The following is a 26,512-nucleotide window of genomic DNA, read 5'->3' on the forward strand; positions in this document are numbered from 1 at the left end:
GTCAAAATGCCGAAGAATGGATGATCAAACCGGTCGTCCTTAGCTCTTAGTGGCGGGTGGGGGGGGTTAGGTTTAGGCAGCCCCAGGGGGACGTAAGGTTAGGCACCCCCCCGGAAAGGGTAGGGCTAGGGGAAGGGTGGGTTAGGGTTAGACGCCACTGGGGGGAGGTTAGGGTTAGGATGGAACCCCCCGGGAGAGTTAGATTTAGAGTGCGGGGGTGAGGGTTAGGCTTAGGCACCCCTGGGGGGGACTAACGGTTAGGCACTGCCCTGAGGGTTTTAGGGTTAGGCACCCTTAAGGGAGGGTTAGGGCTAGTGGGGGCAGAAGGGTAGGGTTAGGGTATGATTTAAATGTTTATTCAACATTTTCATCAGGGCATGAGTAACGGGCCCATTAATGATAATGAATAGACCTCTAAGGGGCCTATGTACTTAGCTTTGGCGAGAGATAAAATCAACAGAGATAAGTACCAACCAATTATCTCCTAATTGTCACTTTACAGGCTCAGTTATAAATGGCAGTTAGGAGCAGATTGGTTGGAACTTTATCTCTGTCCACTTTATCTCTCTCCAAGGCTTAGTACATGACACCTAAATATACTTTAGAGCAGCACTTCTCAAATTGTGTATTGCGACACCTTTGTGTGTCAGGAGTTGGTCCCTGGACAATGACAGTTGGGTGATAAGAAAAATAGGGCGTGTCATGTGGGATGCGCTCCAGCCAATCCAGCCAATCAGCAGATCAAGGGCAGGAGAGTGTGCTTTCCTGCTCTCCCCCCTGCTCTGGGACGTGCCCTGGCCAATCAGCAGAGCAAGGTAAGGTGGATATTACCCAGGCTTGTCAACCAAAGTCCCATCTGCCCCCTGGGTACCTGCACCATTAGAGAGGGCCGGGATCAGGCAGCCAGCCACAGCAATTGCGTCTGTCACGCAGAAGATTCGGTAACAGGCAAAAAAAGTATTCCTAAGGTGAGTAAACTACAATGGTTAATAAGAGATGAGGAATGAAGGGTTGTCTGGTAAGTAAAGAACTGCTTGGGGAGTGTGTGCTTTTTGTGCAATTTGGTTCATTTACATTTATTTTTATTTACATTTATATTTATATCTTAAAAATTCTGTGTCAAGTATGCAGATGTCACTCTTCAGTGTCATGGCAGAAGAAAGTTTGAGAACCGCTGCTTTAGAGGCAATACTTCATAAACACACCTGTCCTTCCCCCATAATCAGAAAGGTAATTGATCTCATTTTTACAGTCACTAAGATGACAATTGCTAGATCTTGGCACTTTATGGATATTCAGCTAACTGAAAATTGTAGAATACAGGGCAGCAACTAAAGGTGTGCGAGACTGCGAGTGGTGCGGCTGCGCAGAGCTCTGTGGGGGCGGCGCCACCACTCATCCACGGTCCCTGCATCTGGCTAGCAAAGTGCCTGTAACCGGACCCTGCGATGGTACCCGATGGTTTCGCAGTCTTGCTAAAGATTACGGATATGTGTAAGGTAAAGTGGGCGTCCTTATGTTAGGCTGCGACGGCATTGCGATTCCAATCATTAGCATATCTTCACGGTGAGACGGCGTGCGTAATCGCTGCTGCGATCGCAATAGCGATCTTTACTGGATCAGGCCCTAGATCCTGACCTGTAGAAAGAGATTACATTTATTCTATTTTTATTTTGCTACATGCCTTCATTGCTATTCTAAGAGTTAATAGGTCATACAATAGATGCTTGTTAAAATGAAAACTTTTAAGAAACTCAGTGAAATACATAAAATTCCCAAAACAAAGCCATGATCATTGAAATGAGTACAGTATAATGCATTAATATTGGTTATCCAAGGAGTAGAACAACCTCCATGACCGTAATGTGTTCATATGCATTTATAGACACAAATAACTATGTAGCTGTAACAACCCATTATCCTGTAACCAAGCTTTTGGACAGAATTGTTATTGTTTAATATTTTAGTGTAGAGAATGAATGAGAGGAAAGAACCAGAACTGAGGTCAGGACCGACAGAAGCAGAAAGATGGGCAGGCTAAGGCAAGGTCAGGGCTGGAAGAGTTCAATCAAAGTCCAAAATCCAGGCACGCAAGCAGCAGTAGAAAAAAGCACCTGGGTAATCATAGCTGCACTTTTATTTGGCAATGATTAACTGTGAGAGCAGGAATATATACAGATGTCCTCAAACATCTTTGTTGCAATCACGCCAAAATCAGCCATCTTGGCGGACATGGTCCTGTGTGACTCTACTGTCACAGGGTGTCTTTTTGTTGCCTTATTCACCTGAAAATGCATCTTAGTCACAATATGATGTGATTTTGACGTACCAGCAGACTGAGCTGATTAATTTGATATGAGACACTGGGGGAGATGTATGATACTCAGAAGCGGTATCAGCACACGTTATGTGCGCTGATACCGCTTCTCCCCGATGCATGATCGGGGTTTGGGCGGTAAATGACAGGGGTGCTATGCGCCCCTGTCATTATCGGTGCTGCTATCTACAAGATACAAGATAGCAGCGCCATTAGCCTGGGCCATGTATGAACGGTCATATCGGCTGACCGTTCGGCGTGCTGTAGCTGTTGCTATCGACAGCTACAGTCTGGTGCTGCCCTATCCCTGCAGCAGGGACAGCGCTGTTCCTGCTGTAGCGGCTCCGGCTCCAGACTGCACGCGGGATCTCGTGATACTTGCGAGATCCCGCGCATGCTGTGGAGCTGGCTGGGACTGAGACAGAGCGCATCAGCACTAGGCTGTGGTCACTAGCGGGTAGCGCCGGAGGGGGTAGTTAACGCTCCCCCTCTCCGGCCAATGAGATGTTCATACATCTCATCGGTAGTGCTTCCTGCTTCACCTCGGTAAAGAGGTGTCGAAGCCGGATGGTTGGCTGAGACATAAATTGTAAAATTAAAATCTGCACGACACCATTATGTTTCCTCCTCTGTTAAGGAATGGAGAGGCCAGTCATATGTTTAATTGTGCGGACTCTAAACATGTTAAAAAATGTTATTTGCGTCTTTTTCCACTAGCATCTCGCATGCTCCAATCGAATTATGCCATTTACTTTACTGTGTATGCATAAATTACAGACATTACCCATACTCCCAGTAACCACTCCCACCTTAACAGCAAACAACCTATCCCTGTAACTTTAACAACTGTCAATCCTAAATAACCCCTCCTTTCACTTTAATAACTCCATCCATCCCTGTCTAGAGGTTTATATGCCCTCTGTTCTATACAAACCTCGGTTATCTTTGTGTACTGTGATTATTAGCAAAAAATATGGTAGTTGCTCAATCAGCTTAATAGACCACAGGTGCTTGTAAAGGGCGGGGTTTACACTGAACACAGAAAAATGAAAATTGCCCCACAGCACACTGCAGATAAATCAAAAATACTTGAATCCTACATGATAATAGAAATTCAGAGGTATTGGTTTACATACATTTGCAAATATATGAATAATTTTTTGCTTGCAGTTTGGAGGCATGAAAGGAGTCAGCATTAGGAGGAGGTGCTGATCCTTATAGTGCCATGTGGAGGTTTTTTGGGGTACCTCCAAGGTAAGTTAGCTCTCAGCTCATACATGTACTGTTATCATGCAGTACATCAATTTGTTATTATATGACCCAGAGTGGGTGCTACTATTATGTAGCAATAATTATTTTGGGGTGAGCGTTTGGGAGTGGGGCCCCCGGGATTGTTCTGGCTGGACCTTGCTCATGGCATCACCACTTAATTCACATAGAATATTTTTTCACTTTTCTATGCGTTTGTGTATTATTTATGTTATTTTAATTCTTTTACATCTCATTAACACTTATTGATTTATCTTTACACACCTATCCTTCAACACTTCACTATCACCTTTTTTCCCCTTTTCGTGTGATGCCCTGGGGATGGTCCTTGGCTGGAATTTTTTGGGGTGCCTTGCTTTTCGGGCGTGAACCCCTTAATTTTAGGGACGCTGGTATAGAGGAGCCTTGATGATGGCCCAGCGCTTATTCATATATTTGCAAATGTATGTAAACCAATACCTCTGAATTTCTATTATCATGTAGGATTCAAGTATTTTTGATTTATCTGCAGTGTGCTGGGGGGCAATTTTCTTTTTTCTGTGTACTGTGATTATTAACATTTTTACTGGGAAACCACACTGCCTGCTAAATATCTAAAGATAATTAGCTCAGGATAATTAGCTCAGGATAATGTTGATAGGTGAGTTATTGGAGTTGTATCCTATATCCTTTGCAATGCTTTGCAGTTGAGGACTGATATTGATAGTTGATATTTAGGTTAGGTTCAATGCGAGTAAGAAATTTAGGATCTAGAGGACAGTGATGAGAGAGAGACAGTGATAAGAGAGATTCATGACAAACAACACAGGTTAATCTATCGTGATCACAGGGGTTAATCTATGATGACTTCAGTTCTGTCAGACACTGTAATATTTACGTGCTTGTACGCCCCTCCCCATAACCTGTCTGTCCTTTGACATATGCAAACCGGTATACGCTCAGGAAGCCGGCGGACGCAATGCCGACCGTCAGCTTCCAGACTACTTAATCCCGGCGATGGTTAAATGACAGGCGTCTAAATCTAGACGCCTGTCATTTTACCGACACTGGGCTCGGACAGCCGTGGGGGGGGGGTTAAGTTTAGGGCTCCCGGGGGGGGGGGAATTAGGGTTAGGCACCCCCGGGGGGAGGTTAGTGCGGTAAATCATACCGAATGCATGTATACTATGTGCTGTTGGCAATACCTGAGGACAAGTTTAAAAGTCACTCTAGCATTGTACATACTGCACAACATCACTACACGTGATGAAACTCGTAGCTAAAAATGTCCTTCCAAAACTAGGCCACCAGTTATGCCTCCCAGAGCCAGATTAAATAAAATAAAAACAGGAAGTGTTGGGAACAAGAGAAACAATCAACATTCCACTTATCCGTCACAATTTATATGTTCTGTTTAATTTCCTCTCTCTATTCCAGTCGTCGTCTTCAATATTTCTTTCAAACTTTCTGACTAACGTAACTTCCCAATAAAAACTTTATGACTTCAAGAAGAATGTTGCGTGCAATTCAAGCCATCAGCTTCTGTTTCCCGTGGCTTCGGCTTCAGAGGCTGCTTGTGTGACGAGCAATGTGTTCCAGAGCTTCGTTGAGGTTGGAATTTTACTTGGTACAAAGAGGAATTTGGAGCCTAAAGTTTCAAAAATTAGAATCCATTATTCCTCCCGGAGCTTCACCGCTATGTCTCCACACTACAATTTAGTTTTGGCCTGTTTGTCTTTTCTGTAAATCTAGTGAACAGATGTCACTAATTACATACTGTAGATATTTTATTCCTGGGCAGCTTATTCACTTCAGGTATGAAAGTGCTTCATCCATGGATGTCAACAACAGCGCCACCTAGTGGTAAATATATCTTTGAGATTTTTATTATTATTTATTAGACATTAGAGCAGGGGTGGGCAATAATTAACTCCAGCTGCTATGGGAGACATCCCACCATTAGAGGGTTATCCACAAATGCACATTTTCTCATGGGCAAATGTGTGCTTGTTTTAAGCATACATTGGAGCATACCATTTTGGATGTTCATACAGAAGCCACCATGTGTTTTTATCTGGACTTTATGGGACTAAAAGAGCTCCCTGAACGCCCTTAAAATGGAATCTCCTGCATTTTACCTTGAAACCATTGAAAGTAGATCCTCCTGTTTAACAACATCTTGTTTTAAATGCATTCCTAAGTATTTAGAGCAGTCAGCATCTACTATATTAACTCTTTAAAGCTGGGGACACGGACTTGGAGGAGATAAAGTGGGAAAAGCTAGGACAGCTTTTAACTTAAAAAAATATTAACAGCAATGCATTGAATTGAATCTCAGACACATCTACACCAGGGTCAGCATTGTGAAAGAAACTTTTATATATTTAAGGGGTATATTTACTAAGAATCGCGTCTGGCCAAGATTGCATTCCTATGTGAGTTTTCCATGTTTTTCAAACTCGAAGATTTACTAAGGCAAACACGTGTGCAAAAACACGGTCCAGCACTGAAATAGATGGCAAAACTGGCAAATAGAGGTCAATAGACCATCAAACCAACACGCAAATCCATAGACAGGAACAGAACTCACAGATTTAATAGGAATTGTGTTAAAAAAACAGAATAGAACATGTAGAAGAACCTGAATAGACCCTGCCTGTGAGCAGCATGTTCTGCAGAAACTCTGCACAGTTCAGTGAGATCTGTTAAGTGCTTCCGTGTGTAATAGGTGAAATAAAGAGTTAAAATTAAGATAAAAAATGTTATGGGGTTCCCTCAAAAAGCATAAACAATCCTACACCTCTGAGCCCATTCTGGTAGAGGAAAATCGGGGGCTATAACAAGCACTGTGCTGAACCAGCTAGGGTGGTAATGGCATAGCAGGGTGAGACACAGCATGTAGACCGCCTGCCAAAGCATTATCCAACCCCAAACTGGTCAGCTCAGGGCTAGCAATTCTTGGAAAGTTGGGACCCCCAAAATAAAATGGGGTACCCCTTCCAAGGATCAACCAGCCCAGGGTTCTTTACCACACTTCTGGTGGAGGTGGGTGCGGGTTAATGGATTAAAGATAGGACCCACAAGATTTCCTGCACTATAGCCATAATTGGCTAAGAATCAGACTGCTCTTAGACAATCAGCGGATGCTGTCATATGACATCAACAATTAGATACTTGCTGACATTGAATAACTTACAATAAGCAGATATATTGTAATTGCTAATTGGTTGCTAAAGTTCAGTGGAAATAAAGATTAGCAGAGTCAGATTAATAACAGGGCAGGCTGGAAGTTACCCAGGGGTCCCCAGATTAGGGAGGGCCACACATATATAAATCACCAGTGTCAGATTGACCTGAGATTGGGGCCAAGGTGCAAAAATGCTGGTGGGAGGAGTCAAGTGGGAGTGGCAAGGAGGACTGAAAAGGTAGTGGGCGGCAACAGTGGTATATATACAGCATAGCAGACACTCCTGCAAAGATCCTGCTGAAGCTGACAGGTACCAAGTGCACAGGGAGGTGAGTAGCAGTGGGGATGCATAATGTGAACTGGAGGCACTACAGTGTACCATACTGTAATGTGAACTGGGGGTACCCTGTGGCATGATCTGAAATGGGGGCACTGGGGTGCATAATGTGAACTAGAGGCACTACAGTGTACCATACAGAACTGGGGGTACCCTGTGGCATGATGTGAAATGGGGGCACTGGGGGCATAATGTGAACTGGGGGCACTACAGTGTGTTCAGCACATTTGTGAGGCTGGGGGCATTTACATATTGTAATTTGGAATAACATCACCCCCATGAACCTTTATCCAGCCCTGACCATGAGTTTTCTCCAAAAATTCTACTAACATTTGCCATGTTAACTGATTTGCTTTTACTCAAACAATATCTGTAAAAGATAAATAGCTTTACAAAGTGTATTACTAATGTATATGCAACCAAAGAACCATTGAAACAGGCACAAGTGTATGTTTGAGAAAGTCTTTATTGAAACACCTTGATTATCTGACCCATCATTACCACCAAATAGGAAAATAAATTATTTGGAAAACGTTTTTCCAGTGAAGCAAATAGATGTTCCTTAGTGACATTTCCTGGCGTCCTGCCTGTGGTACATCTGAGAACGTGAACAGGAGTCTACTCCATCTGTACATACTGTACCAGTCTTCAAGGATAATTCAGTAAGTTATGTATCATTAAAGTTACTAGATTCTGCCTTTTTTAGGCCCTGTCCAGTTTTTTTTTGTAACATCTTAAATGATAAATACATATAAATAAATAAATACATACATAAATATTAATTTACTCCCCACACTCTCATGGTAACAGTACGTAGAAACGCTGGGGGCTAAATTTAGTTCAAGTGAAAAGCTAGTCCTAGGTATACTGTACTGTAGATACTTTAAATGCATATGAGCTGGTAAATGAGGAGGGTATGAGCTTACTTATTATTTGATATATTCTGGTTAGCAGCTGAGAATCTGGAAAATAAAATCTTCCCCCATATAATCACTGTTGTCCCTGCAGAACCCATAGATGTTATTTTAAGATAGCATCTACAGTATTTGGTTTCTGCTTATAAACATCTGTCTATAAGCTACTTCTCTCTCGCTCTCTCTCTCTCTCTATATATATATATATATACACACACGACATTTGTATACACATACATCTATACTCCGTGCGCTACAAGTCACCTTACGTCTTTTCATGCGACTTTTTCCCATAAAATGATTCTTACTCGCAAAGTGTGAATAGGACACACAAGCAGCTTATGCTGATTAAAATGATATGCAGCATGTCTATATTCTGTGTGCGACTGCGATTATATATGCATGCAAAGTGCTACGTTACAGTGTCAACAGCTGTGACACTGTAAAGTAAGTAGCATATTGCATGCAGATACAGCCACAGTCGCACACAGAATATTTGTTTTGTGAATAAGGTGCATTTTAAGGGAAAAAGTTGCATGAAAAGATGCTTGGGACTACCAAGTCGTGCCACGGCATGGCACGACTAGAAGGGCTGTTATATATATATAGATATATATATATATATATATATATATATATTAGAGATGTGTGCTGACCCGAGTTTTGGTTTTGGATCTGGATTTATCGTCTTGTTTTGGTTTTGCAAAACCTCCCTCATGTGTTTTGATTTAGGATATAGCTTTTTTTTTTTTTAAATTGATAAATACAGCTAAAATCATGTAACTTGGGTCTGTTTTTGTTCCTACAGTATTATTAAGCTTAATAACATTAGTTTCCAGTCATTTTCAGCTAATTTTGACCACCTTACAGCTCACAATACTGTTGAGCTGGTGATGAGCGGGTTCGGTTTCCAGAGATCCGAACCCACCCGAATTTAGCAGATCTGAGTCGGATCCAAGCCGGCTCGGATGTCTCATATCGAGGCAAAACCATAGAGACGAAATTAAGCTTTCGTCTCTATGATCAATGTAGTATATAAGGGACCACGCGACGGACGCCATTTCACTCCGGCTGTAGAGACTGAACAGGGAGAGTGGGTAGTGTAGGGCTGGGAGAGATGCTGGTGCTGTCTGTTGTGTACTGGGCTGGTGATTGCTGATCCATTCTGGGCTGGTGCTGTGACAGCTGTCATTGTGCTGTCTGCTGTGTCCATATGGGCTGGTGCAGAACTGCAGATACATCTGGGCCCAAGTTCTGGAGTAAAAAAAAAAATATATATATAGTCAAAAAAAAAAATCAATCAAAGTGTCTTTTATATTTTTCTGTGTGTGCGCGTGTTAGGCTTAACCGCAGTACCGCACAAGATCCAGCCAGCAATGCAAGTTGCAACCTAGTGCTGCCCGACTCCAGTCGTGATCAATCTGTGCTCTGGGCCCAAGTTCTGGACCTGAAAATCCCCCCCCTGCGTGTGCGCGTGTTAGGCTGAGCTCCACAAGATACAGCTACGCAACCTAGTGCTGTCCGACTCCAGTCGTCACCAATCTGTGCTCTGGACCCGAAAAAAAAAAAAATAGTGTCTTTTGTATATTTTTTTTCTGTGTGTGCACAACTGCACGTGTGAATTTTGTAACCGCACCTTGGCTACACTATTGGTGCTTGTGACACTGCTTCAAGACCGCAGAAAATATGGAGGGCTGTCACATGACAGGAGAGCAAGGCCAAGAACCACATGTTGAAGCTGCCACCAGCAGTCATCATGATAATGCAAGGCCATCAACTTCCTTGTCCTGTTTGAAGGCCTATGCCTTCAATCCTCAAGGGTATCCCAACCATCATCTCTGCACAGTCCTCAACTCTGTTAATAATTATATCAATCAGTTTTGAGTAGGGATGTGCAGGCTCGCATAGGTTCGAGTTTGCACGCCGAGTTCGGATTTTTCCCTCCAAAAAACGTGACTCAGAAAGAGGCAAAACGTCATCTTGCATGGACAAACATCATCATTCCTGGACAAAAGTCCAGGAATGATGATGTTTGTCCATGCAAGATGGTGTTTTTGCCTCTTTCTGAGTCCCGTTTTTTGGAGGGGAAAATCCGAACTCGGCGTGCAAACTCAAACCTATCTGAGCCTGCACATCCCTAGTTTTGAGCCAGCAAGCTGGATGCAACCTTTTGGCCCTTTAACTAGATGGAGAAAAATCAATATTGTGAGCTGTGAGGTAACCAAAATTGACTGGAAACAAGTGGAAATAAATGTCATTGAGGTTATTAGTACTGTAGGAACAAAAAAAGATGCATTTTATGTGATTTTAGCAGTTTTTTAATTTTTTAAGAAAAAAATCCAGATCCAAAACCAAAACACAAAAACAAAAAAAAATGGAGGTGAGGTTTTGGCAAAACAAATCCAGATCCAAAACCAAAACGAAAACACGGGGGCCGGCGTACATCTCTAGTCTAAACTAAACAACAGAGCAGCAGCACAAACACACAACAGTATAAAAGAAAATAGCACATCTATGAAACCCTCATCAGTGTTATTATCAGCATCATACAATATTAGCTCATTGCCACTGGAATCTGCCATTACAGAAATCTCTGTACTTTGTTGCAATTGTAAGCAAAGGTCTTTCTCATATAATTCACTACTGTAGCCTCCTATGCCAATCTCTCACAAGGTTACAGACAGTGCTATACTCTCTTTCCAAGTACACACTGGAGGGTGGGCATCTTAATTATACCAAAACTAGTTTGTACAAGGGGCTTCAAATTACCTTAAATAATCCTCCATCATCCTATTGATGCTTTGTGCATCAGATTGAATGACGGTAGGGGTGTCAATAATTGGGGGAAATTCTTTTAAGCGTGACCAGATGTCAAAATGATGTTCTACTTTGGTGCGCTGAGTTGACTCATCATGTGTCTCTGGAAAATTGTCATTTTTTTTTTCTGTCAGCAGCATTTCCAGGAGAAAGTGAAGCAGGAAACATTGTCATACCTTTTGCCATTTGAGCTGACAAACTTGCTAGTTAAGAGCTCTTTACATCTCTTAAGATCTGTGTCAGTTGGAAATAAAGACATTATGTAAGATTTATACCTGGGATCAAGCATGGTTACCAAAATGTAGTAATCCAATTGCAAAATATTGACAACCATTTGGATCTGGCAAAGCGAATAAAAACATCGATCTACAAGTCCAACATACTTAGTGAAATAACCTCATTTTCATCTCATCCTCCAGTTTCTCTAGCTGCTTTTTCAGTAGTTTTATTAAGGGAATTACCTTACTCAAGCTGGCAGTGTCTGATCTCAATTTAATTAGTTACTACTTCAAATGGTTTCAGTAGCTTGCATAAAACAGAGAGTAATCTCCAGTGTGCTGGACTAAGGTACATTCCCCCTCCTCTCCCTATGTCATGGCTTGTTGTGTAAGTACTGTATGGATGATTTGATGCTGTTCCTCCATTAGGTGCAGCATACTGGAATTCCACCTGGTCACTACCTCTTGCTTCAGTTGAAGACATGGTACACTGAACTATTCTTGCAATCTTCTATATGCAGTTGCTGAATGCCAAAAATGTCCAGAAATTTTTCAGCCCAGAGACAGCATCTCCCACATGCCCCTTTGATTTTTGAAAAAATTCTAAACCACAAAGTTTATTGTGTTGGCAAAACATGGTAAATGTTCAAATTTACCCAGTTGTAATGTTTTCACAATATTATATACCGGAAATGACAAACCCTGAGGAGAGTCCTAGCGAGGTAAGCCATTTTGCTATGGCATCCCTGAGTTTTTCTAACAGGTTGAAACTGATATGCATTTTAGTGAAGCCAGTGATACAGATAGTAGCCTGCCTATGAATGAGCTGGTGTTTTGTTTTACCAACTGCTGATGCTGCTGAAGGCGATACATCCACCCAGCGGGCTGTAACAGTCATGTAATCTTTAGGTCGACCAGTACCACTTATCCACATATCTGTTATTACATAGATAGTGGATACAATGGCATTTTGTAGGCCAAAAACAATTTTTTTTAACATCCCTGTACAGGCGAGGTATTGATGTTCTGGTAAAATTTAATTTTGTTAACCTTAATTAACCGTCTAAAACCACATGCATTGATGGTGGATAATGGATGCAGATTTAATGCTAGTATAGCCATCGTGGCTTTAGTGATCTGCTGAGCAACTGGATGGCAGCTTTCATACTTGCTTCCTTTGAAAAGGTTAGTTTCACAGTCCAATTGTTGCTTGAAACTAGTTTTCAGCTGCAGCAGCTCTAGCAGACAAGAATTCTTCTGGGGAATCCTGGTTCAGGGAGAAGTCAGTTAGCTTTGGCAAACTGGATGCAGAATAACAACCTCCATTATTAATGAGAATATTGATATTGAAAGTGTTGGTGGTGGAGATTGCATGTGCTGGGATCAATGTTGCTGCCATTTTGCTACTAGCTGATGCTGGACTGCTTGGTATAATTTTACAGGATTTTGGAGATTTTCCCAAATAATTTGCATGAACTTGTTGCAAATGTCATAACAGGGAGGAGGTTATTAGATGGGTAACGCCTCTACTTACTTTAGCTTCAAAATTGGTACAGACGGCTTGACAAATGTTGTCAGATTTGGGTAAAAATAATTCCCAATGAAAGAGGGGTCTTCTTTGCTCTTTTGCTCATGCATGACAATGGCTTTCTTCTTATCATGGGCAGGAACTTCTGCCACTGGTGGCTGACTTACTTTGACACAAACAACATCCTCATCATTAACATACTCATTAGTCTCAGAAGCACAAATATCCCCCTCATCATGCAAGTCCACAGTAGCATCCTCAATTTCTAAGTCACCATCTTTAGTTTTATTGCTGCTCATCCCCACATTTGCAGAGGGTTTGGAAATGGTGAAAGGAGGCTTTTCTAGGAGGGCAGTGTCAGAAATGTCAGACTCACATATTGCACAGGTGGACTCACTTAGACTCTCCTCAGGGATTTGAGAAGTTTGTGAACACTCAGTTAGTTTTGTTTTGGTGAATTGATTTGCCTGTTTTAAAGGTGACAATAAAGAGAGGTGTTGCATGTGAGCTTTCAGAAGATGCTCTGTGCTTTGCCCTGTCTTCTGAAATAGGCATTCAAGTGCATGAAGTAGCAGAAGCAGGACCATCACACAAGTGAAGGCCATAACCTAAGCCTTTCCTTGCCACTGCATGTGTTGTATGGAATGTTGCCAATTTTATGCTTGTCGGCAATACATTTTCTCTTTATTATTAGTGGTGATGCTTTCTTTAACAATGTAAAATATTGTTTAGGTTGCAGGTGCCCTTAATTTCCACTCGATCACCTTTAGATGTTTGTAAGTACTATCATGACTGCTGGCAACAGCCGCAACACTAGTACTGGGGATGTTTCTCGTGCTCTTCTATAGACTCACAGTGCTCATAATAATGGTGGCACCATAATGACATTATATTTTTTAACACACAAGTTTTATTTAAAATTTTTATAACAGTGCCTGAACACACAACACACTGCCTCATGATACTCCTAGTAATGGTAACACTCTAATGTCAATATACTTTTTCACACACATGTTTTATGTTATTTTTTTTTAACAGTGCATGAACACACAACACATTACCTCACGGCACTCCCAGTAATGTCAACCTATTGACGTTATTTTTTAACACAGTGCCCAAACACACAACAGTTTGATTTTTTTTAACACAGTGTCTGAACACACAACACACTAACACAGAGTTTTATTTTAATTTGTTTAACAGTGTGTCCAGCCCTGAGCACACAAAACAGAAAACAGTGCTGCAGCCTACAGTCCATAGTGCCTCTATGGGGTTAATTTTTTTTCTTTAATTACATAGTACCCCTTTAACACAGTGCTTCTAATGGCTTTTTTAAACACAGTGCCTGCCTGAAGCCCTGAACACACAACACAATGGTTTTTTTTTAACAAAGTGCCTAAACATACAACAAAGTTCCTGAACACACAACAAAGTGCATGAATCCCTGAACAAACAACACAGTGCCTCACTGTGCTCCTATGGCATTTTTTTTAATAACTCAGTGCCACTTTAACACAATGCTCCTAATGGCATATTTTAACACAGTGCCTGGCCTTTACCACACAACAAAGTGACATCACTCCACTATATCCTCAGTATATTTACTTGTATACCTTATAAATAAGAAATACAACAGATCTTCTTATACCTCTTTTCCACCAAAATCCCAGGTCCAGCCCATGACACAAAACATGGGTCTCAAGTTGTGTCACAGCGGCTTGAACCCCATTTACACTGCAGACTGGAACCGGGATATTGCCAGGTCTTACCGCTACCGGCGCTTGGAGATTACATCATCACCAAGCTCCAGCAAATGCATCTTTCCTTATGCTGTGAACGGGACCCGGCTCAGATGGCCCAGAATACCTTTTTCTGTTTCTAGTCAGCCTCACCCGGGTTTAACCCACATAAAACCCTGCTCTAGACCCGGGAAGAAATGCTGGGTCAGTCGCCACGGGATTTTTTTCCTAGAAGCCTTTTCCACTGAGCCGCAAGCCAGGTTGACACGGTAATAATCCAGGTCTTAGCAGCAATGGAAAAAGGGTATCAGGTTAAAAAAATATATAATGAGAAATTTTAGGTTGAAATAACCATTATTTATATTGTCATTTCTGAAAATATTTTTTTTTCTGGAATTCATATTTATTTATTTACCAATATAATAACCCCCACTTTAGCACAATCTATATACAGTTTTCTGTATGATCGGAAATACAGTATGAAACAACTGAAGTCAGACTATTCCATAAACCGTTTTCTTCTAATCTGAAAGAAACTAACTCGTGCTGATAAAATGGTATATTAATCCTTTAAGCACCTTTTACTTTCAGTATTTAAAACATACTGTTCTCCTGTAAAATGGATTATCCTGAGAGTGAACAAGCCTCGGGCTGTATACACTGTCATTTTATTACCTTTAACAGAGACTGCTGGCAATATCTGTGTCTGGAGGCATTAAACAACCAATTAATGCATTTAATCTCTCATGTTTTACATCACTTAATTACTTAATGTGTCTTTTAATCAACCAGCGTAGACTCCTATTTGTTAGTTTAATACGTTCTTCTCTTTTTCGCCCATTACATTTACATGTCATTAGCCAGCAATGAGTTGTATAGTAACAATTTATTTGGGGGAAACACAGGAATCTGATTTTTACAAAGACTGTTGGAGTACAAGGGACCTTTATTTTGTCAATATTTCAATATTTGTCGCTAGTGGGAGAATGGTGACTTCTATTAGGTTTCTGAACTAGACGCTCAGAAGCCTTTTAAACAAGTTCATTTTTCCAATGAAGAATAAGTTACAGAATACTTTTGGGAAAATCAAATGTTCTCTGAGCTTTGCTGCAATCTGTACTTTATGAAGCAGTTTGAGAGAGAACCATTAGGTGCCCAGTGAGATTTCTGCCGTTGGCAATGGATCCATTGAAGTATTTATCTCCGTGTTTGCAAACGGCAGCCTAGGAATAGGGATACCGGGAACGTTAGACTCTGATGCATTGATGGTAACAAGCAAAATGAGAACATTCTGTTGCCTTACATTGGTGAATAAATATTAAACGTCCACCTGGGCTAAGGTCAGTAATAAAGGGCACAAAAAGAATTCCTGATGTAAAATATTAATTTAACAAGGGTGTAATGGGTTCTCGGGTAAGTGGTAATGGTGGAAGGTCGGTGGTTTCTGTTCATTATTAGCTAGAGAAAGGGTATCAAATTCACACTTTAGTTTCATAATTCATAATCATTATTGCACAATAAGCTGATGAAAAATCAGTAAAAATTATTGATCACTTAGTTTATTTAGCCATAATAATAGTAACTATTACTATTACAGTACATACTGTTTATCCTTTTTGTTTATGTGTGTAGAAATATAGATATATTTGGACATATTGAGAGTTCCGTTTTTAGTTTGATGTTAGGTAGATCTGCCTCACACCTAGGGGTAAATTTACTAAATTGAGAGTTTTTAGAAGTGGAGATGTTGCCCATAGCAACCAATCAGATTCTAGCTATTATCTATTAGAAGGTGCTAGTTAAATGTTAAGTAGAATCTGATTGGTTGCTATGGGCAACATCTCCACTTCTAAAAACTCTCACTTTAGTAAATTTACCCCTTAGGGTAGATAATCTGCATGCTTTTGTTATGTTCTTTTGATGTACTGTTATAATTGTGACCACGTAGACAAAGAGGTAGATTCATTTACCCTCAGGACGCCCTGAGGTGATCCTGTGTAATATCATTAGTATGCAGATTCATTATGATCCAATGGCCATTTTCCCAGTGACCTGCGTATGCACTATAGACCCTGGGCACACTGAGAGGAGGAGGCCCGTGACGGAGACTGCACACGGGCCCCCTCCTCTCTAGAAACGCCCCAGGTTATGCCATAACTATTAATTGAGTTCTAGAAGCAGGGGGAGACTAACTGCATGGTAGTCTATGTCTCGAGCCTGCGCAATTGTGATAGAGTGTAAGCTATAACCGTTATTTATGCTAGAAGCAGGGGGATACCAACTAACTGTGTAGTAGTCTGTGTCGCAGAGCCTGCGCAATTGTGATGGTGGCAGTAAAGAGCAGTGTATGGTATCATGGGCAGAGTGGTAGAATATTTATTGTGAGTATATTTGGCTCTTTGCGTCACAGTCCTGAGGCTGGTGTGATACTGTCAAGGTGAATCAGGAGTGCAAACAAGACAGTGTGTATTTATTTTGCTTTTTATGGATCTATTGCCACCTTTAAGGTTATTATTATTATCATTAGAAATGGTTCCGTAGTGCTGAACAGGAGGAATGCAACTAACAATACGGTACATGAGTAGAGACTAATAAAAACAAGGTAACAGTGTCACATGGAGGGGAAGACCCTGCTTGCTTGAGCTTACAATCGATAGGGGATGTGAGTGGACACGCTATACATTGGGTTTACTTTAATGGGGTACCTGTATAACACACCAACAGTCCTTAAACTCCTGCTCAGTGTATAAAATGAAAAATAAAAATAATTATAAAAAATAATGAAAACTCATCGAATCTTAAATTTTTTTTTTTAAAATTCAACCATTATTTATTTGCCGACCCTCATTCTGATGCTGATTCTGTGTCGGATGCATCTGCATGCACTTTGCCTCAGGACTGCAGTACTAGCTTACTAACATATGCTAATGCCAATATATTCCCATCGTGACGATTATCCGTCCACCTTCATGCGGAAGGCTGCACTGTCCACTTTTCCCCCTCGCAGCCCATTGGTATAGTATCTGGACTTTCACCCACACCATACCCATCACAAACAGGTCCCATCTCCGTTCACACTCTCCAAATGAGCATGGAAATTGACTTGCATGCCTTTGTTACTTCTATGATACGGATCTTTTCTGTGCATTCACACTGTTCCCACCCGGTTGCCGCCCAAAAACACCCATGGCACGAGAAGAGAAATCTGTCACAATGGATGGATCAATCCATCCACACTTTAAGTCAAACAAGAAAAAAAACAGTAAACAAAAACTAGAAAAATATCTGTAGCTGCGGAACACACTTAGAGATTCTCAGAGTCTTCGATAAAGACTCTTCTCTGAGGGCCTGATTCAGAGCCGCTCGCTCTGAAAGAGTGCTCGCTCTGAATCAGGGCCAGGATTTATTTTTTTTGGAGCGGCCTCTTGGCCGCTCGCATAGCTGTGGGTAACCACCCACAGCTATAGCGAGCGGCCATGACGATGGTTGCAATGGTCAAGACCATCGCGACCAACGGGCTTGCGACGAGACCCTTGTGGTAGGGTCTCGTTCATCGCAAGCCTCAGAGAGCTTTCGGCTCAACAGAGCCGGAAGCTCTCCACTGACATCACTCATGATGTCAGTGGGGCCGCCCCCAAACGGCAAGCGTTCCCTCGGGAACGCCTTTGTTTGGGCAGCCACCCCCTGGCCCGCCCACCAAACGGGGCGAGCTGTCACTCAACATTGACAGCTCGCCCCCTTTTGTGTGAGACCCAGAGCGACTGATTGCCTGTCGCTAGCCGGCCCCGTCGTGCGCATGCGCTGTGGGCCACCATCGACCCGGTTGTGAACGCTCAGCGCTTGCGACCGGGTCTGAATCAGGCCCTGAGTTCTGACTGGATAACACTTGTAACAAGAGGATGCTGAAAATAATGTAAAAAATGTTTCTCATCCTTTTGGGTACATGTGTTTAACTGGGGGTGGAGGTTGGTTGCCAACTAATTAGAGACATGGAAGATGGCGGTAGACAGTTTCATATAATTTTCCATGTACTGTACCTGATTGGTGGACTATTCCAACCAATCAAAAAAGACTCAAGAGTGACAGCTTAGGCTTTTATGGGGAGTTTTATCAAATCTTGGAGAGAGATAGAGTGGAGAGATATCAACCAATCAGCTTGTAACTGGCATCTTTCAAACACAACCTGTAAAATGACAGTTAGGAGCTGATTGGTTGGCACTTTATCTCTCTCCACTTTATTTCTCTCACCAAGATTTGATAAGTCTCTCCCAAAGGGGCCTATTCATCAACACTAAAATAACGTTTTTAAGGACATTTTCCTTAAATAACGTTATTTTGGTATTCATGTAGCCACTTAGCACAGGAGATATCACAGATATCTCCTTGCTAAGTTCCACTGCGTTAAATTCCACACTCCCCATACATTAGTATGGGGATGTGGAAATTGTGGTATTCATCAAATTCCGAAAATTATCAATTTACGGAATTTGATGCAGTTACTATTCGCCACTGTGAGGTGGCGAATAGCAGGTGAAACTTACCTGTATCCGTGTGTGCAGGTCCCTCGACGAGTCCCTCCGGCGCTCTACTCCGTCCTCAGGCTCCAGAGGCTGGTCGGACATGTGTGCTCCCCAGCAGAGCATGAGAAAGTTTAGACAAAAAAAAAAAATATTTTTTTTTCTAATCTGTGATGTGGTCTGCTGGGAAACCACATGAAAGACCAGCAGGACGGAGCCGGAGGCTGCTGCGCGGACAGGTAAGTCGGGGGGGGGGGAAGGTGAGCGGTCGGGGGAGGGGGATGGGGGGGTCGGGGGGGTACAAAACTTAACGCATCTGTAGGCAGTGCTGCGCATGCGCTGGTTTTACAGATGTAACAGCGCATGCGCAGCACTGTTTCCAGATGCGATAAGGTAGTGTAGAGAGGGAAAAGTATCTATTTCCCGAAAAGCTGTCATCGCAAAAATGACAGCTTTTCGGAATAGATAGTTATGGAGAGGTGGAATGATGAATTCCACCTATAATTAGCTAGAACTCCATGAGAGTTCTAAAGCTAATTTTCTCCAGAGAATTTTTATGTTTAATGAATAGGCCCCAAAGTCTTTTATTCCTATTCCCAATGCCTTTTTGTCTATATTAAGCAAAATCCAGTTCTTTGATTCCAGTTCACTCTTTAAATGATCATGTTTTAAGAGCTATCTAATGCTTAACACTTTAATTCTAAAAATGCAGCAATACTGTAAGTTACTGTGTTTGGAAATTCTGTGTGCATTGGTTGTACACAGTAAATAATTTTTCTGCAATATTTGCTTTCCTGTTGCCCCTGACATTACTTTTCCCCTATCATTTGCCAATGTAGGATTTCACGATTGATTTCCAGGAGAAATTTTTACAGGAGGCAACAGTGCTAAACAACTCGCAGTAACAGAGAGAACATTGAGCCAGCAGGCGGAATCTTCGCCAACTGTGCAGTGTATTCATTAGCTTGCCCACATCTCTGCTTCCCAAAAGTTGGTAAGCTATCAGTTTATAGAAACTGTGCACTTTATAACGTGCAGCTCCCGTCTACAGGGGATCTGAATAACAAGGAGAATGTAAGAAATCTATGTACTTAAAATGGATATCTGCTGAATTCTCTGCCTGTTCAACTTGTTGCTTTACATAAAAATACAAAAAACTAACAAAAACAAAACAAAACATATCTGTGGAACAGAAGAGCAAATACACTGATAACTAAACAAAATAATGCATGAATTAATTTGAATTGCAGATCTTCTTACACAGCTCCGTTACATTGTATAATTTCCCATGGAACTTACCTTTAATGGTAATGATAAGTTCATGGGCAGGATGCATTGACAGTAATGCTACAGTAGGTATGCTCTATGCTTATGATACTCAGATCTACCTTTCCTCACCTGATCTTTCCCCCTCTATACTGACTCGTATCTCCAACTGTCTCTCTGCTATCTCTTCCTGGATGTCCCAGCGATTTCTCAAACTTAATATGTCTAAGACTGAGCTGATAGTCTTCCCACCCTCCCACATATCATCATGTCCCACTATTTCTTTATTAATAGATGGCATTACTATCTCATCTAGCCCCAAAGTGCGTTGTCTTGGAGTCATCCTGGACTCTTCCCTCTCCTTTAAACCACACATTCAGAACCTCTCACAGTCCTGTCATTTCCATCTCAAGAATATTTCCAAGATCAGACCCTTTCTCACCCAGGATGCTACCAAAACCCTTGTACATTCACTGGTCATGTCCAGACTGGACTACTGTAACCTTCTCCTAGCTGGCCTCCCCAAATCCCATCTCTCTCCTCTCCAGTCTGTGCTCAATGCTGCTGCTTGGCTCATCTTCCTCTCCAAACGCTCTACATCTGCCTCCCCTCTTTTACAAGCCCTCCACTGGCTCCCATTCCCTTTCAGAACCCAATTCAATGCTCTTACACTCACTTACAGAGCCCTCACCCATTTCTCTCCCATTTACATCTCTGATCTCATCTCCCTCATCTCCCTCTCCCTATCAGACTCTGCACCTCTCTACCATCTTTCAAACGAGCTCTTAAGACCCACTACTTCATTAAAGCCTTCCAGCTCTCATCCTAACTTGCTGCTACATCTTCCTTTCTCCCGGCCCACCCCATTCTGTGTCACTCCTGTTTGTCTTCCCCTCCCTTAAAGAATGTAAGCTCTTTCGAGCAGGGCCCTCTACCCTCTTGTGCTTCTCCCTACTGTAATTTAATTTATCTCTTACTAGCCACTAGGGCAACTAACACTTGGCTGCTTATGCGGGCGTTAATGTCACTAATATAGCAATGTTTATCCATGTCATTAGATGGCATTACTATCTCATCTAGCCCCAAAGTGCGTTGTCTTGGAGTCATCCTGGACTCTTCCCTCTCCTTTAAACCACACATTCAGAACCTCTCACAGTCCTGTCATTTCCATCTCAAGAATATTTCCAAGATCAGACCCTTTCTCACCCAGGATGCTACCAAAACCCTTGTACATTCACTGGTCATGTCCAGACTGGACTACTGTAACCTTCTCCTAGCTGGCCTCCCCAAATCCCATCTCTCTCCTCTCCAGTCTGTGCTCAATGCTGCTGCTTGGCTCATCTTCCTCTCCAAACGCTCTACATCTGCCTCCCCTCTTTTACAAGCCCTCCACTGGCTCCCATTCCCTTTCAGAACCCAATTCAAGGCTCTTACACTCACTTACAGAGCCCTCACCCATTTCTCTCCCATTTACATCTCTGATCTCATCTCCCTTCACTCTTCTGTCCGCCCTCTTCGTTCACTTAATACACGCCGCCTTTCATGCCAATTGATTACTTCCTCCCACTCCCGCCTCCAAGACTTTGCCCGTGCTGCTCCTCACCTTTGGAACTCCCTCCCTCTCCCTATCAGACTCTGCACCTCTCTACCATCTTTCAAACGAGCTCTTAAGACCCACTACTTCATTAAAGCCTTCCAGCTCTCATCCTAACTTGCTGCTACATCTTCCTTTCTCCCGGCCCACCCCATTCTGTGTCACTCCTGTTTGTCTTCCCCTCCCTTAAAGAATGTAAGCTCTTTCGAGCAGGGCCCTCTACCCTCTTGTGCTTCTCCCTACTGTAATTTAATTTATCTCTTACTAGCCACTAGGGCAACTAACACTTGGCTGCTTATGCGGGCGTTAATGTCACTAATATAGCAATGTTTATCCATGTCCTGTATTGTATTGTATTGTAAGTCAATGGTTACTTTTTTGTCTATGTACTTTGTAGGCGCTGCGGAACACTTGTGGCGCCATATAAATAAATGATAATAATAATAATAATAATAGGTGTTTTAAAAGGCCAGTTATAGAAGCAGAGGGGAGAACAGCAAGGGGGCTCTGGATCCTTTAGGGTATTTGGTGGATCACTAGATTTTCATTTGTTTACATTTGGCATTTCTTCTGTCAGCATTCTTTTGAACCAAAGTATTAAGGTGACCAACATATGTTTCATAGTGACATTTGGAAAATTACATCATATTCCAGTTCTTGGAGTTTTTAGTGCAAAAACAAGTAAGTAGAAACAGGGCAAAAATAATTTCCTTCATGCAAATGGGAACAGCTTTTAACCATTATCAAATTAGACACAGCTGAACCCTAATGAGACTATAAAAAGGGGATAAACGTCATTTTATAGCACACATTTAACATTTCTATCCCTAAAGAAGTTTGAGAATCTCAGGTGAAACGCATAGGGTCTAGATATAGAATATATAAAGTATTGTGCACTTTGAATTTGGGTATACTCTAAATGTACAGAGACTATCACCACACCAGTTCATTTTCATTTTAGAAGTGGACTACAGAGAACAGTTGAAGGAATCGAACTCACTAAGCCCACAATAAGGAACTCAAACCTGTCACCTCTCACATGGCAGTCGACAGCCCTGAACACAACCACCGATTCCAGACCCTGGTGTTACCAGCACACTTTGAATACCCATGCCGGTGAGTTCAGCTGCCCGGTGCAGGATACATGTACAGATTTCCCTGCCACTGATATTTGCTGCATATACACTGCAAGCAGCACTCTTCAGCCAGTGATCTACACTGCCGGCTCCAGGCTTGTGCACGGCTGTTCTGATGGTCAAATCCTGCTGAAGGTTTAGCTTCACCAGCGTCCTCCTACATCTAGAGCTGGCGAGTTATACTGCACAGTTATTGTGTATCATCACTGCAGCCATTAGATTCACATTGTATTTAGCAGTGACACCAGGATAACAGCGGTACAACAGGATCAGTACCCCTTCATCATCATACGGGATAAAACTGATTTGTCATGCCCCTTTCCCATGAGGCCACACCTCTTTTTCGGGTGCGCATCGTATGTCCCTGTTTGAAAAATGGGGGGAGGGAAGGGGTGGCAATGCTCTTTCTGGCCCAGGGCACCAAAAAGTCTAGTTTCGGCTCTGTATTACTCGTATGTGTCACCCCTTGTACAACATTAAAAAAGATGCGCGAGTCTGGTTCTCAGAGAACCGACAACAACCAAATGTAGGGGTTCCGAGTTGAACTGAGTCTGACTTCGCAATCACTGTGGGGTACTGAGTCGAACTGAGTCCCGGTTCAGAACTCCTGCGATTTAAAAACCAACCTTGGGTTTTGGATTGCATGCTTACAGGTGTAGCTGTCTTTTTTTTTTTGAAATACAGATCCAAAACCAAAACACAAAGATTAATCCGGATCCAAAACCAAAACACGGGGGTCGGTGCACACATCTATATAAATTTCTTGGAAATACAGTGTGGTAATTGTGCTATGGACCATTGGCAACCAACTAGTACTTAGCAAAGCCTTTGATTTCACTCATTCTATCCTTACTCCCACTCATCCTGGTAGTTCTGTAGTGAAGAGGACAATGTATCTGAGTAATAACAACAAATAATTATTTCTCCTTTAGAAACTACAGTATGCCTTGGAAGGATTAACATTTAATTATTTGATACCTAAGTTAATACTGCTAAAGGCATTGATCGATTTTTATTTGTCAAATTGAAATTCTGCCATCTTTTAACAGATCCAATACCACAAACTAAAATATAAAAGTAATTAATGTTCTACAGGAGAGCAAATAAGTGAATGTATGGTCTTTTACGGTGTAAGGATTCCCTTGAGGGGGAGACAGAACTTTTGAGACATCTTTATGCGCTGTAGTCTAGATGACCTCCAGTTAGTGGAGTGTTCCTTTCACGTTGCCCTGCTGTGCGGAGCTCAGTAATGACTAAGCCTGGGAATTCTAACCTAGATGTAGGCTAAGGATCAACAGTTTTTCACAGTAACAAAACAGTCCATAAGCAAAAAGCAGCAGCTAGAGATTAGATAGGTTAGTAAGAGGAATTCAGTCTCTCCCTGGTGGATTCAAGATACACTGCTCAATTAAATGAGGGAAAAACCAACTCCATACATTTCTCTTAACACATATGGTAAATAAATGAACATATTGCACTATCTATCTATCTATCTATCTATCTATCTATCTATCTATCTATCTATCTATCTATCTATCTATCTATCTAATATCTATTCATCTTCTATCTATCTATCTATCTATCTATCTCATATCTATCTATCTATGTATCCAGGGCTGGATTATAGGGAGAGCGGGAAGGGGCGGTCGTCCCGGGGCCCCCCCACATAGGGGGCCCCCACACAGTGTCCTGGCCACAATCCCCAAGATGAATTAACTGTTTTTTGTTTTTATTTCTTTAATCGGAGCTGACTGCCACGGCCCGCGATTGAGCCCATCTCCATATTTGGCTCCGCCCCCTTCTGCTGCTGCTGGCCAATATGCCTTTCCCTGCCTCTGAAGCAGTAAGTAATGTATATGTGTACTGTGTCTATGTCTCTGTGTGTGAGTGTATAATGTCTGTATATATATATATATATATATATGTGTGTGTGTCTATATATATATACATATATATATATATATGTGTGTGTCTATATATATATATATATATATATATGTATTTATAATGTATGTGTCTATATGTCCGGCCCTCTATCTATCTATCTATCTATCTATCTATCTATCTATCTATCTATCTAATCTATTTATCTCATATCCCCTGGGCCCCCCTCCCCCTTCCCCCACTGCTGCTAAGTCTCATGACTTACCTTATTGCCTTGAAGATGCTTCCTTCTTCTGGCTTCTTCTCCTCCAGGTGTGGTTGACGCTGCTGCTCACATGCCGCAGGTCACCTGACCTCTTCCTTCCAGTGGCGTGATGTCATGAAGTCACGCGCACCGACTCCAACAAAAAATTTTTTATTGAACAAGAGCAGGGGCAAATGCAGGACTTTCTGGGGTGGGGTTCTAATATATATATATATATATACACATGCAACCAGGGTTTGGCACTACAGAAATTCATACAATACTGTCACCGGTGCCCTCACAAAGAACCAAATACAAAGAGCAGGGGTGCGGCATAAAACAAGACACGTAAACAGGCTGTGGCTTGCTTACGTGTCTTGTTTTATGCTACGAGTGCCGCACCCCTGCTCTTTATATATATATATATATATATATATATACATACACGCAAACATACTGCATATATGTGTGTGTTTATTAAACATACATATATACAGTATATATATATATATATTATATACAGTATATTGCAAACATGTATATATTATATATAAAACACACATATATACACATTAATACATACATACACACTAACACATATACAGTATACACACACAAACATACATACACATAAAAATACTAACATATACATACATACACACTAACACATACTGTACATACAGACAGATACATACACATGCTAAAACACAGTACATACTTATATTACCAATACTTACACTTTTGATTTATTATTACCAGTTATTTATACAGCATACACATATTCCGCAGCGCTTTACAGAGAATATCTTACCATTCACATCAGTCCCTGCCCCAATGGAGCTTACAATCTATATTCCCTACCACATGCTCACATACACACACACTATGGTAATTTTTTTTGTGGGGAGCCAATTAACCTACCAGTATAGTTTTGGAGTGTGGGAGGAAACCGGAGCACCCGGAGGAAACCCACGCAAGCACAGGGAGAATATACAAACTCCACACAGTTAGGGCCGTAATGGGAATCAAACCCATGACCTCAGTGCTGTGAGGCAGTAACGCTAACCATTACACCATCTGTTTTGATGCGACAACAGGTTGCTAATGGGGACGGGTACCTCGCATCAATAGGCCCCACACCCTCCGCAATGACGCAATTCACGGGTGTATGTGGGCTGGGCTTGCTGCAATCGCTCCGCTCCCATTGTAATCAGAGAATGAGGAGAGTAATTGGTCCATGCGGGGGGGGGGAGGGTTAGTGCAGGCTGTGCAGCGGTGGTAAGAGCGTATGCGGGCCCTGTCCTGTTCAGCCAGTGTCTGGGCCCGCGACTCTAGTCCCGGTAGTCCCCCCCTCCTGATGTCGGTCCTGGCGGTAACTGGGAGCTGGCTGATCAGAAGCACAGAGATGGACCATCTTATGGTCTGTGTTATGGGAGTGTAGCGGTCGTGCCGCTGAACTGGTTGTGACCTCAGACGCTTAATCGTTCACATAGGAGGCCATACTCAGATGGAGAATCTGCACCTGGCGCGGGGCTGGTGCAATCTTTCATGGTGCTACTGATGGTG

This window comes from Taudactylus pleione, unplaced genomic scaffold, assembly GCF_031769625.1.
Source record: "Taudactylus pleione unplaced genomic scaffold, aTauple2 ptg000070l, whole genome shotgun sequence".
NCBI lineage: Eukaryota > Metazoa > Chordata > Amphibia > Anura > Myobatrachidae > Taudactylus > Taudactylus pleione.